Source organism: Lathyrus oleraceus, chromosome 7 (assembly GCF_024323335.1).
Source record: "Lathyrus oleraceus cultivar Zhongwan6 chromosome 7, CAAS_Psat_ZW6_1.0, whole genome shotgun sequence".
In the NCBI taxonomy this organism is placed as follows: Eukaryota; Viridiplantae; Streptophyta; class Magnoliopsida; order Fabales; family Fabaceae; genus Lathyrus; species Lathyrus oleraceus.
This window is the reverse complement of record NC_066585.1, coordinates 458,978,298-458,994,109: the sequence shown is the minus strand read 5'-3', so window position 1 is coordinate 458,994,109 and position 15,812 is coordinate 458,978,298.

Here is a 15,812-nt window from a genome sequence, read left to right as displayed (position 1 = left end):
AGTCAAACTTCACAAGTCAATAAAAATGGCTCAACATAATTTCTACACAATTAATCAATTAAAAATCAAAATAAAAAATGCATTTAAGTTAAATTTGGTTTGGGCAAAACCTAAAACCTCTTTAAAACACCAAATAAATTGTCAAGAGATTTATCGTAGGTCAAATAAGGTCAAAGGACCTTAGACAAAAAATTGCATGATTTTTTAAATGTCTGAAGTATTTTTAAAACATTAAAAATATGCACAACAACAATTAATTCATGAAAAATATTAAAATAAATCCAAAATATAATTTTAATTCAGAAAATGAAAGAGGAAAATATTTAAAGATTTTTGGTGAAAGTCCCATATTGATAAAAAATGAAATTAATATGAAATAATCAAAATAAATGGATTAAACACAAAAATAAAAATAAAAACAAGGGTAATCAGATCTCCCTCATTAATTAAGGTGGCAGGTCTGATGGCCTAGTGTGCGCGTTCCACAAACACCTTAGTTAACTGCGCCACACGCTTGGTAATCAAAAGCAAGGGACGAGATTAAAACATGAGAATAAGATCAGATGGCATGGATTGTTCCAATGCACCACCGGAGCCCTAGCTCCGGTCATCTTCCCCGGTGAGGACCACTGGACTGGTGTAACCAATACCTTATGAAAAGTGAATACACTAATTTGAAAAAAAAATGCTCAGGCGCATGAATCTGACCTTTATTTTCTCCAATTCCGAGTATATAAAAAGATACAAGGATTTGGATTTTGAGGATCACGAACTGAGTTGCTTCTATTTGACCTCAAAGCAACTAAATCTTCTTTCGTACATTGATAGGACTTCAGACAACAAAAAATCATAAAGAATGGTGAAGAATTTAGGGAGAATCAAAGAGAAGAAAATTTTGAAAATTCTCCTTCAATGGAGCTTCAGAATGGCACGATCTTTATTCTAATTGTGCTTGGCCTTGCTTCAGATGCTTGTTCGAAGTGAGTAGGATCAAGGAAAGGTCTGGACTCTTGGAGTTTAAACCTCATAATAGATGGAGATTTGAAACTTGATTTTCAAAGAAAACCTTCAAGATTATCCTTCAATGGCGAGGGTTTAGGATTGCAGGTTCAAAGCTTGGGCCTGAGGTCCTTAATTCTGAGCAATGGGGGTCTAATTTATAGACAAGGAGATTCATTTCCACACACTTCCATATTTGGCAAATTTTGAGAAATTCCCTTGCATGCTTGCATGGGCGTGTGATAGGCCCATCAAGTGATGCAATCAGGTCCAAAAATGAGTCAGGATCTTGCTGAAATCATATTGCAAAGCCATGCAATCGTGTATGAAAAGTAGAAGTGGAAATAATTCAAATGGTTCATCATATTGCACCCATGCCCAAGTCCTTCATCCTTTATTTAAATGAGATGATATTGGACTTTTTGGAAAGGTGAGATCAAGGGGGACAACTTTCATGTTGAACACGTTTTCATTTGAAGCTTGGAACATGATGAATTTTGAGGTGGAAGTTTGGGAAATCAAGTCCCAAGTCAAATGTTCACTTCTTCCACCTTGAATAACTTTTTCTATTGGCTTCAAAAATAGAAAAGTCCTTTCATCAAAGTTATAGATATTTTAAACCTATTCAATTTGGTCACAGATTTTACCTCATTTGGATTTGGCATGAAGCAGTTATGCATTTTAGAAGTTGAGGAAAATCACTTGTTCAATGGGATTGGCCCAAAATGACCTATAATGTTTCCTCTTGGCACATGATTTTGAAAGTTGAATTTGAACTTACTCCAAACATATACTTATAAGTAGACATCTTGGATTTGATCATGGAATTTGAATGGATTTCATATCATAAAAATTGAGAAAGTTATGGGTTTGGGAAGTTGACCTCCAAACTAGGGTTCAAAGAAAATGACCTATAATCTTCCAGCATAAAACATGACTTTCCAAGCAAAAATAGCTCTTGACTTCAACATGAAATTTTTTTGGAATGTCATTTTGAGTAACGTTTCTCGTGGAATCATTTTCGTAAGACAAAAAGTGTAGGAGATAGGGGCAAGGGAACCCCAGTTTTGGCTAGTTGACTTTCTCTGGTCAACCACCATGCACCATGTTGTCAGCTTGACATTATCTTGACTTTTGGGACTCATGGAGGATGATATATGTGTAGGATGATGAAATATGAAGTATCCCTTGAAATATTTGATCAGTTGTTGAAGAAACTTGTTGAATAAGTCACACAAGATACCCAGATTTATTAGGGTTTCTTAGGCAAACAATCTCCAAACTCTTTGATGATTTCTTGATCAAAATAACATGTGAAGATCACGGGGATCCATATATGATGCTTAGAGTCAATGTGAATCAATTCTTGATTGTACTCCTTGGGTTGAGGGTCTTAAACCCTATATATGAGCTTGATGGAGCATAGGTGAGCATGCACACTACCTACAAAAGCAACAAACTATACATTGACATATTTTTGGTATTTTTGTTAGTAAATAATGAAAAACAAATTATGATACAATCAAAAACGTGCTTGGTGATCTCTCCCAATGCCAACCCGATGAATGAAGGGTAAGGAGGATGCCAAAGTGTGATCCCAATGCTAATGCATGTGATGAGATAGCATGAGGGATCTTATGGTCAAATTGGGGTCTTACAGCTGCCCCTATTTAAGGACATTCTAGCGGAGGAGGCGAAGGTTAAAATCTTCGTATCGACTCAGTAAAATGGGCTTAAATAACAACATATAGAAACAAATTTTGGTCCCTAAGAGACCTCATGATGCATATGATATGAATGTTAAAAATAGTCTCTATGGGGAAATATTTCCATAAAGGAAAAGAATCAGAAAAGACTAAAAGTCCACAGGAGTATAACGCATTCCATAAGGAAAACTCACTAGGGAGACAGAGACTTTGGGGAAAAATTTGTGCGTAGGCCAGGCTACGACTAAAAAACTGCTGGGGACACGAGGGTAATTCCATGAAAATAAATCAATGAAAAGACTCAGCTGGGGATAAAGAAGAATCCATAAGGGAAGAGGCAAATCAGAACAAAACTGAAATACTCGAATCAAATAGGGGATTGGCGACTTCACTGAGGAAATGCGCACTCAAACTCAACTGGGGAAGAATGAAATTCAACACAGGAGTACTAGAAGTATGTTATCCATTACCAGCTACTATGTAGGAGGATAACATAATCTGATAGAGAGTCATTCATTACCGGTTAGGGTAAGCATATCAAGGATGACTCGCTGAGGAAATAAGGTATGTTCGTCATCGGTTACTGAGTAAGAACAACCTGCTAGGGAAAACATCAAATAGGATTTACAACTACCGGTTATTAGGCAGAAGATCAAAGGAAGAGAATATCCACCACTAGTTAAAGTGAACATATCAAGGATAGACTCAAAGGGAAGGATATTCGTCATCGTTAGGCTGAACATATCAGGGATAGGCTGCCGAGGAAAAGTAGGAATTATATCTATCAGTTACTGGATATAATACCAAAAAAGAATACCCGTCACCAGTTAAGATAAACATATCTAGGACAAACTCAGGAGGGAAAGCAGGATTTATAGTTACCGGTTATAGGGCAGAAGACCGCAAAGAGGAGGAAACCCGTCATCGGTTTGGATGAACATATCAAGGATTAACCCTCTAGGGGATGAAATAGGGATTACAACTACCTTTTTATTGGGTAAAAAACCACAAAGAGAACATATTTAATCGATTAACATGAACATATCAAGGATAAACTGAAAGAAAGAATATTTGTCATCTGTTAGGATGAACATATCAAGGATAGACTACCTGGGGAAACATCAAACGAATCCACTGGGAAAAACAAGAGGAAGTAGATTACTGTTACCGGGTATTAGGTAAGAGTAAGGTACTCGCAAATCGAGAAGAATATTATCAGCTACTGGGTAACAACTTTCGAGGGACCAAAAGCATCTATCTAGGTAAGAGCTAGAAAGAAACGGTCAAACAAATGACTCGACCCGGTGAGGATATAACTCAGGAGGGAGCGGTTTCATCCAGATAATCAACTAGGGAGGAAGCTGAAATAATAATCATCCACGAGGAAACAACTCAGTGGGGAATGATAAAGGTTAAATTCTTTCTTCTTAAAGGGATGACACTCTATAATTGAGGGAGGACAGACGCACCAAATCTGCATGGGGAAAGGATATCACAATAGCAGAGGATCGGAAAAATAATGAATCAAAAAGTGCAATAATAATGCATAATGAAATATATGATGTATGAATGTATATGTATATGTATATATGATGATTATGCTAACAAAACGATCACAAAGGATACAAATGTCACTGATCTGAATCATCACTATAACACTCGGCTAATCTCGACAGGATGGAGGCATCAACTGGAGAGAAAGGTTTAGGAAAAACATAAACCATTCATCACAAACCACTCGACCCTAACCGGGGAGAAATAAAAGATTTGCTGAGAATCTGCATTACCAAATCTGCGAGGAATTTTAGGTCAACACCATGCCACATGGGAGACAACCTTGTAAAGGACCAGAAATACTGCTCAAGAAATAGTGGGCGAGGTTCAGGAGTGGACTTCGCTGGCGACTTGAAGGGAATAAAAATTTGTACTGAATTTATGCAAACCGTTGAGTATACGCACCTACAACTCGGCCAGGGAGGCGACCACAAAACTCGGTTGGAGAAACTAAATTGTTGTTGGGAATGAAAAAGTGACTCAACCAACTGCTTGGGAAGGACCAACAATGCTTCGCACTTTGGGACTCACTTGTCCTTAGGCTGTAGTTGATATTTCTTAATGAAATCAATCGCTCTTTAAAAGTAATTGTTGTTATTATTTTTTAAGAAAAATGATTTTTTATTTTTATTTAGATTTAAAATTATCATCATAAGAATTTAATTCTATTTTGGTTGAAAGATAAATAAGAGTAGAAACAATTTGATAAAAAGCTCAACTTTATTTAATAGAATGGTAGTCTATAAATGACAGGACTCCATAGATCTTTACAAAAGTTGAAAAATGGTAATTTACATGGAAAAGGCTACATTGAATACAATGATCACTAATCCTTTTACCAACTTTAAGATCCATTGTGCTCTTGGCTTTGGTTGAAAATGGTGAATCCGATTTGACTGACTTGCTCAAGAGTGGAGATCAACCGAATACAGTTACTTGCCATAATCCCTAATTTTTGCATAAATTGCCCCAAGGTGAGGTACTCAATCTATCGGGATAAATTTTTTGTTTTATGTCTCTAACTTTTGCCTGGATCGCCCTTTCGGGTTTTCAAAATCCACCGAGACGCTCATTATTGCCTAAGCCTCCCTTTCGGGTTTTCAACTTAACGAGATGTTCTTTTTTTCTATGTGAAGTATTTATTGACTGCATCGACATTCACAGGACGAGTGAACTCTTCACCATCCATAGTTATAAGAATAAGAGCACCCCCTGAAAAGGCTCTCTTGACAACATATGGGCCTTCATAATTAGGAGTCCATTTGCCCCTAGAATCAGGTTTAAAAGATAGAATCTTCTTGAGCACAAGGTCAACTTCTCTAAACACATGAGGCCTAACCTTCTTAACAAATGCTTTCTTCATTCTCTGTTGGTATAACTGACCATGCAACATGGCAGTCAATCGATTCTCTTCAATCAAGTTCAATTGATCATATCTGGTTTGACACCATTCAGCTTGTCAACTTGGCTTCCATCAAAACACGTAATGATGGGATCTCAACCTCTACTAGGAGCATAACTTCCATTCCATAAACAAGTGAGAAAGGGGTTACCCATATTGAAGTGCGGATGGATGTACGACACCCATACAAAGAAAATGGGAGAATCTCATGCCAATCTTTATATGTTACAACCATTTTCTGAATGATCTTCTTGATATTCTTATTTGCAACTTCAACAACCTCATTCATCTTAGGTTTGTCGGGAGAAGAATTATGGTGTGCGATCTTGAAGTCTTTGCAAAGAGCTTCTACCATATTATTGTGCAAGTTAGATCCATTATCAGTAATTATCTTACTTGGCACACCATACCGGCATATAATCTGATTCTAGGTAAACCTCACAAAAACTTGCTTGGTTACATTTGCATACGATGCCGCTTCAACCCACTTTGTGAAGTAGTCAATAGGCACCAGAATGAAACGATGTCCGTTCGAAGCTTTAGGCTCCATCATGCCAATCATATCAATTCCCCACATGGAGAAGGGCCATGGGGAGAAAATGACTTTCAACAGTGTCTGAGGAGCACGAATCTTATCTGCATAAGTTTTACACTTATGGCATTTCTTCACAAACTTGCAACAATCAGATTCCATTGTTAGCCAATAGTAACCTGCTTTCATCATCTTCTTAGCCATAACATGTCCATTGGAATGAGTACCAAAGGAACCTTCATGGACTTCAATCATCAATAGGTTTGCTTCGTGTCTATCCACACATCTAAGAAAAACCATATCGAAGTTTATCTTATACAGTACATCATCGTTCAGGTAGAAATTGCCAGCTAATCTCCTTAAAGTGTTCTTATCTTTCAAAGATGCCCCAGGAGGGTAAATTTATCTTTGGAGGAAACATTTGATATCAAAATACCACGGCTTTTCATCTTTGATTTCTTCAACAGTAAGCACATGATTAGGTCTATCAAGACGCATCACAATCAAATTAGGAACCTCATTCAAAAAATTTACCATAATCATTGAAGCCAACGTTGCAAGAGCATTTGCCATCCGGTTTTCATCTCGAGGGATACGATGAAACTCAGCCTTTGTAAAGAAAGTTGATATCCTCCTCGCATAATATCTATATGGTATCAAACCAGGTTGATTCGTCTCCTATTCACCTTTGATCTGATTCACAACCAAAGATGAATCTCCATAGACATCAAGATACTTGATTCTAATATCGATGGCTTCTTCAAGCCCCATAATGCAAGCTTCATACTCATCCATGTTATTGGTACACTTGAAAGTCAATTTAGTTGTAAATAGAAAATGAGTGCCTTAAGGAGTAATAACCACTTCCCCAATGCCATCACCATACTGATTAACAGCTCCATCAAATACCATGCCCCAACAGGAACCAGGCTATGGCCCTTCTTCAAGCAATGGTTCATCACAATCTTTCATTTTCAGGTACAAAATCTCTTTGTCAGGAAAATCATACTGCACTAACTGGTAATCTTCAATCGGTTGGTGAGCCAAATGGTCAGCTAAAACACTACCTTTAATTGCTTTTTGAGATCGGTATTTCATATCATACTCGGATAACAACATCTGCCAACGGGAAATCCTCCTAGTTAAAGCAGGCTTCTGAAAAATATATTTGATTGGATCCATTTTAGATATAAACCAAATAATATAATTCAACATATACTGGTGCAGACGGTTAGTAGGCCAAGCCAATGCGCAACAAGTCTTTTCGAGCATAGAATACCGAGTCTCACAATCGGTGAACTTCTTACTGAGGTAGTAAATATCATATTCTTTCTTTCCAGTTTCGTCTTGCTGACCTAGAACACAACCCATACTCTCTTCAAGCATAGTGAAATACATGATCAAAGGTCTTCCTTCAACAGGCGGAGACAGAATCAGAGGTTCAAGAAGATACTCTTTGATACTGTCAAAAGCTTTCTGGAAATCCTCGGTCCAATCACAAGGATGATCTTTCTAAAGAAGCTTGAATATAGGCACACACGTGGAAGTCATATGCGATATAAATCTTGAGATATAGTTCAAGCGGCCGAGAAAACCTCTGACTTGCTTCTCAGTTTTTGGTGCAGGCATTTCTTGTATTGCTTTGACCTTGGCAGGATCAACTTCAATACCCTTTTCGCTGACAATAAAACACAACAAATTACTAGAACGAACACCAAAATTACACTTATTGGGATTCAAGCGGAGTTTGTACTTCCTCAAACGCTGGAATAACTTCAACAAATGCTCAACATGCTCTTCTTCATCACTGGATTTAGCAATCGTATCATCAACATAGACCTCAATCTCTTTGTCCATCATATCATGAAAAAGAGTGGTCATAGCTCTCTGGTACGTTGCACCAGCATTCTTTAAATCGAAAGGCATCACTCTATAACAGAATGTTCCCCAAGGTGTAATGAATGTGGTCTTCTCCACATCTTTGGGTGCCATCTTAATCTAATTATATTCGGAAAATTCGTCCATAAAAGAAAAGACATTGAATTTAGTTGTATTGTCTACCAACATATCAATGTGTGGTAGAGGGAAATCATCTTTCGGACTAGCTTTGTTCAAATCTCTATAATCAACACACATACGGACTTTTCCATCCTTCTTTGGAACAGGCACAATATTGGCCACCCACTACGGATACTCAGCGGTAACAAGAAAACCAACACCAATTTGCTTCTACACTTCCTCTTTGATATTCACTACCATATCAGGACGAGTTCTCCTCAAGTTCTGCTTGATTGGCGGGCATTCTGGTTTCAACGACAATGTGTGCTCCACAATCTTAGAATCCAAACCAGGCATGTCTTGATAGGACCAAGCAAACACATCTAAATACTCTCCAAGAAGATCAATCAACCCCCTCTTAGCCTCTGGACACAATTGAGACCCAATCTTGATTTCCTTCACATCATCTTCGGAACCCAAGTTGACTAACTCAATCTGCTCTTCGAACGACTGAGTGGCTTTTTCCTCATGCTCAAGTAGACGAGACAATTAATCAGATACTTCTTCATCAGTCTCTTCCTCAGCCTCAACACAGGCAAATCAATGTTTGGAGAGGGAGTAGGATCATTGTATTCAATGGGTTTGGAAACCAACCTGCATAATGATTTGATATTTTGACTTTAGAAAAGTGAATTGTGACCAAATATTATGCAGATGGACAATTATTTTTTTATATTTTTTGTGATTACCATTTTCAGAAAAGCAAAAAGTAAAATAAGACATCATAAATGTGGATGAATAGAATTGCATTTTATTGATCATAATTGAAAAATGCCCAACAATGTTCACTTCTCCCTTAGGCATAGGAGAAGGATTTTTCTTAAAACAAATGAAAAACAAATTACTTAGAGCGATAGACAATAATAGGAACATCAACAGCAACCCAATTGTTGCAAGTCTTGTCATGCGTCACAAAATTGGCATAGTCTTCATCTTCATCATCCTTAATCACGGCAGCTGACTGTTGTTCATTACCATGGATAAATCCTCTGCTACGAAAACTCGGTTTCACTTCTTCAACTTTGACTTTAAACGGCCCTTGCTGGAATCCCAATCCGGTCCTATTCTTATTCTCGCCGACTTCTATCATATGGCCCCACTGATATGTACTGCCTAAATCAATAGCTTTATGAGCATCTTTAAAAGAAGACATGGGTGCCCCGATTTTCTTTACCTCAGCAATGGACAAGGCTTGGAACGGAGTTCCAACCTCATCCCCATCTTCCACATATGTAAAATATGACAAATGGCTTACCAAAAGTTCTTTCTCCCCACCAATGATGACAAGCTTACCATTCTTCACAAATTTCAATTTCTGGTGCAGATTCGACGTTACAGCTCCAGCCTCAAGTAGCTATAGGTCGGGTAGACATCCATTACTTGAAAAGTAATTTGAAAATCACTCAGACCTATTTTCACTAGAAGGTCCACTTCTCCAATGACGGTTTTGTGAGAACCATCAAATGCTTTGACAATTACGCCACTATAGCTCATTGGGGCGCCTTGATAGGATAACCTAGATGGAGTTGACTTTGGGAGTACATTAAAAGAAGAATCATTATCAACTAGAACATTCAACAATGCATCCTCCTTGCAATTCATTGAAATATGTAATGCCAAATTATGATTTATACCTTCCTCAGGAAGTTCTTCATCACAAAAGCTCAGATTGTTGTAAGAAGTAATGTTAGCCACAATATGGTTAAATTGATCCACAGTCACGTCATGTTCAACATAAGCTTGCTCCAACACTCTTTACAATGCTTCTTTGTGCGCTTCAGAATTCATTAACAAAGACAACATTGAAATCTTCGAAGGAGTTTGGAGCAACTGCTCCACCATATTGAACTCACTCTTCTTGATCAAACGGAGCACTTCATCATCATCATTAGTCTTCAGCTTGCTGGATTCACCAAGCTGACACATTAGAGCACGAACTGGGTTCACCTCAGGTACATCCACATTCTTACCGACTGAAACATCTTCTACCACCTATTTTGGAAAAACGGGACCAAAGACACGACCGCTACGGGTCACTTTCGTGATATCAACTATATTCACAACAAATTTGTCGTAGGTAACAGAACCTCTTGAACATTCTCCACCATTGTAGTGTTATACTGATAAGGCACAACTTTATCGGATGCATACGGGATGGGACCCGCTAACCGTATCACTAACGGTGATACCGGTCTATTGACGATGTTGCTAATGCTACTATCAAACTGAATTACTACCCGCTCAGGGGTCTTAAACACTAGTACTATCACATTGACATCATTTATATCCCTTGACTGTTGAATCTGGATACATTCTCATCCATCAACTTCTGGATATCCCTCCTGCCAATCATACACCCACGGGGGTTCAAATTGCAGATTGCACAACCATAATGGTCGTGCTCACAATCGCTAATCAAATACAAAGTCCTATACATCTCCACCAAGGACCTACGGATACGTCTTACATCAAAGACTCAGAAATTTCCTAGACAACCATCTACCATGTTGACTGAAGCACTACCATGAGCGGGTAACGGATTGGCTTTCACATTCGGTGCATGATTCTCAAAGGACACTATCCTACTCTTCACAAGCTTCTGTACCTCGTACTTCAACGAGTAACAGTTCTCAATATCATGGTCGGGAGCTCCTTGATGAAAGGCATAGCGGATCTCAGGCTTATACCACCATGGAAGAGGTTCAGGAAATTTGAGGTTGATTTCTTGGTTGAAGTAGGTTCTTGAGAACTAAAGATGGGTAGAGTTTGGCGTATGACATAGGAATAGGGTCAAAAGAGACCTTTTTCCTCTCGAAGTTTGGTTGTTGATTATTGTTGTTGTTGTACTAGTTGGTTCTTTATTGCGGTTGTTATTGACATTGTTGTTAAATTGGCACTGATTAATTGTTTGAATTGTTTGAAAACATTGGAATTACTGATGAAACTTGATGTTGATGTTGACGTTGTTGCAAATTTCTTCTGACATGAGGCCTCCTCTGCCTCCCTACAGATACTGAATTGGTTTCCCCTTCCTTCTTTTTGGAAAAACTGCTCCCATATTTCTTACTACTTGACACCTCTTCTTTAGATAGACGTTCCTCACGGACTCCTTCCTCTAACCTTATCCCCATGTTTACCATTTCGGTAAAGTCACTGGGGGCACTGGCAATCATGCGCTCATAATAAAACGAACTTAGGGTCTTCAGGAAAATCTTCGTCATCTCCTTATCTTCCAACAAAGGATTAATTTGAGCGACAAGCTCTCTCCACCTTTGGGCATACTCTTTAAACGTCTCTTTCTCTTTCTGAGACATAGACCTCAGCTGGTCTCTATCAGGCACCATATCCACATTATAGTTGTACTGTTTCACAAAAGCTTCTCCCAAATCGTTGAACGTGCGAACACTTGCACTGTCTAGCCCCATATACCATCTTAGAGCAGCACCAGTCAAATTGTCTTGAAAGTAATGAATCAATAACTGATCATTATTAGTTTGATTGACATCTTTTTGGCGTACATAACAAGGTGGCTCAGCGGACAAGTATTTCCTTTTTACTTTTCAAAGTCATGGACTTTGAACTTCATCGGGATCTTCACATTTGGTACTAAGCAGAGTTCAACAACACTTTTACCCAACAAGTCATTTCCTCTCAATGTTTTCAATTCCTTGCGCAACTCAAGAAACTGATCCTTCATTTCATCCATCTTCTCATAAACATTTGGGCACTCATACGGACATGACCAGGCTAGATGTCGGCATAGAAGCAAACCTGGGTGCAAACCCTTCGGGCATCCCACAGGAATCTAGCAGGCATAGTTGGACCAGCTTGAGTAGCAGCCACAAGCATGGTTGAGGTAGAAACCTCTGAGATGATAGTCTTCGGGGGGGCGGGGGGGAGGAGTTACAGGAGTTGGTGGAGACTGATTTTGCGTAGCAAGAACAGACTCCATCATAGCAGTCAGACAAGCAATCTCATCCTTCAATTCTTTGTTCTATTGTTCCAAATGCTCCATAATTCTGGGTTGATTGGCGTGAGTGTTGTATCAGTGATTCAACTTGGCTGAAGCACAGAAGAATAAGCGATAAGACATCTGGCGTAAGAAAACCTGTTATGCAAATGATGCATGAAATGCAATATTTTTGTTTGTTTGATTTCAAGGAACATACTATTTTATTCGCAAATATATATATATATATATATATATATATATATATATATATAATAAATATAATAACAATTTGATTGACCATAAAAATATATCTTTTATTCATATAATTTGGAAGGATTACATTGAGTACAACTTCAGAAACCAAAGTACAAACATAAGAGAAAAGGAAACTAATCATCCTAAGGATCCCCTAACAGCGATGTCAGATGATCTAGCTACAGGTGCGTACTTCCTTCGGATGCGTCGTATCTCGATCTCAAAAGATGTCTTAATCTGAGCCTTCTCAAGGACAAGCTGATCAATAATCTTCTTCCAAGCCCTGGAAGGCTGAGGCATACTATAGGAAGGTAGACCCTCTAGCTCTCTTTGTCTCTTCACTGATCGGTCTTCAAGAAGCTCAATATGCGCGTCTTTGTCCTTTGACTCAAGCTGCAACACCTCATGCTTTCGGCTCAAAGCATGGAACCGCTCTTCCCAAATGTCTTTCTCTTGCTTCATCTTGGCGAGTGCGCCTTCCAACTGCTCTACATCTTGGTTAGGGAGAGTTTATGGCTCAGTCACAACCACAAACATAGGTCTTTCACAAGCATACATCATCTTCAACTATAAAGCTCTTTTCTTCACCCAAGTATTGTAAGCTTCCAAAGCTACACAGTGGCACGAACCAGACTCAGATCTTCCTTTCCTATGCACATTATGCCAAGCATGTATCATATTCTACTTCAAATGTTGGGGATCTTTACCCTCTTGATAGAAAGACCTTCTAATTGAGTGTTATCAGGTTTGTCTCTCAAGGGGAACCCATGTTTGACGATAAGCCAAAGTAGGGTTTTAGTTGATTCCTCATTGTGTACCAATGAGAGGAACATTAGAGAATTCACCACAACTATCAATTATGTCCAAGCTACTCAATATAGAGTCATACCAAACAATATCATCATTAGTGAGGGACATAAGTCTCTGGGACCACTGTAGACATTGTTTGTTCTCCTCAAAAGCAGGTGTCTAAGGCAAGTGCGAAATAAACCACTTGTACAGAAGAGGAACATAGCACGCGATACTCCCACCACCTTTAGAATTCCTCAGATGCAAAGAGAAGTACATATCACCCAATAGAGTTGGAACAGGATTCCCAATCAAGAAGATTCTAATGGCATTAACATCAACAAAACCGTCAATGTTAGGGAACAAAGCTAAAGAATAGATGAGCAACACAAAGATGGCTTCAAAAGCATCCACACTACCGTCTTGAGCAAAAACAACAACTTTCCCTATGAGAAACTCAGAAGTCAATCCAAACATTCCTCATTTCTTCACCCAATGAGCCTCAATCTCAGACTTCTTCAAATGAAGAACTTCAGCTATGATATGGGATAAGGGAATCTCCTCCAATCCACTAAAAGTTACTTTGTTAGAAACATGTATTTCCAAGAGATGGGCATACTCCTCCTATGTAGGCACCAACTAATAATCGGGAAAAGTGAAGCACCGGTAGTGAGGATCATAAAATTGAACCAACACACTCAGAAGTCCTTCAACCACATGAGTAGATAACACATATAAAAGCTTCCCATGATGTTTCTTGAAGTCCAAGGGATCTAATACAAAGGATGACAACTTCCTTAACTCTTTTAAGTCGGGACATATGAAACTGTACTTCTTAGTGTTCCTTCGTCCACAATCCATGGTCTGAAAATATTTGCAAATAAGACCTCAATTCCTTGAAGTTATTTTTCATGTGATGAATGTCATGATGCGCATGAATGCATGAATGCATGAATGCAACAATCACAAATAAGGGACCACACACAAGGAAAACAAAGGTGAAGGGATGAATCAGGTCATTGTCAAGATCAATTATCCACTTTGGTGGATTATGGTTTTCACCTTATCATCACCCAAGTTCCATTGATATTGACAAGACTTGATTGGATCAACCAAGAATCAAAGGGTTTGTTTTGAGTCACGAGCATGGAGTCTGGTTAAAAACCACCCTAAAGGAGTGTACTAAGGATATAACCTATAGATCATGCTCTAAAGAGTTTCCAGAGTCTTAATTCCATCAATTAGATATTATAGGTTAGGATGACTGACTCATCAACCCATAATATTCTTAAGGGAAACTCGTCTGAATGTAGTATCGTGTAACAACTGTTAGGAGGTCTACACCTGAACAATCTCCGCACTACGTTCTAAATAGGCCAAGTTGGGTTAAATGTTCTACGGTTCTCAGCTTCTCGGACCCCAAATCATAGAAAGTAATGCCTAACCACAAATAACTTGTGTGACATCAATAGCTCCAAAAGGGTCTCCACTTAGTAGATGGGTCTCAAGCCAACTTGTTAAGGACTACTCCACACAAGTCGAACATGACTATACCATCCTCCTATCTTAATTACACTCAAGTTAGGGTTAGAACTTATCACACCACTCAGAGATCACCAAGCACAACAAGCAACTACTATCACACAAACAAGTATACAAACATCAAATATACAATTATATACACATAAAAAAAGTAGGCTAAACCCACTGAGGACTACTCCCCAGCAGAGTCACCGTTTAATTTTTGTAGCGGTAGTTTCATGACCATTAAGCTACGGATAAACCTAACGTCAATAAAACCAGGGGCGCCACCGCGCTTTTATAATTTCCAAAGGAAAAGGGAAAATTACGAAGAAAACCCAAAGATAAGAAGTTTTCAAATCAAAACTAATAAAATTCTAGAGATTACAGGTAAGGGGGTTGGTTACATAGAGGGAATGTGTTAGCACCCAAAGTGTCCTAGGTACTCCTAGGGAGCCCTTTTTTATGTTTGTATGTGTGTTTGGTATAAAATATGTTTGCAATAAATAGAGTGTGGGGATGATAAAAGAATTCATTAATTATATTTTTGTGTTTGACAAGATCTTCAGACTTGTGCTTACGTACCAACATAAAAATGAGGGATCAAAACCTCGTAGTTCGTGGTATCAATTTCAAAATGAGTGAATTGCTTTTAATCAAAATTTAAGTTTAAAAGAGGCACAAAGGAGCCTAAAAGAGTTTGAATGAGTGTTAGTTCTTTTTATCTTTCTAAATTTTAAGTCAATATGGTTAAGTTTATTTACAAATTTGATTTAAGAAAAGTGTTTAAAAATGCAATGGAATAAGGCCAAAGTTTCTAATTTGCAAAAGAGTCAAAGTTTGAAATTACAAGCAAAGAAAGTTTTTTTAAAATGGGAAGAGATTTTGAAATTTAAGAAATGGGAGAAGATGAAGAGGCTAATCCTATGTATAAAATTAAAAGTTAAAAGTTGAAAAGATCTGACCAATGGGATGTAATCCAACCGTCAAGAAATAATCAGCGAGCAATTAGAAAAATCAGGCAAGGTATCAAATAAAGATGAC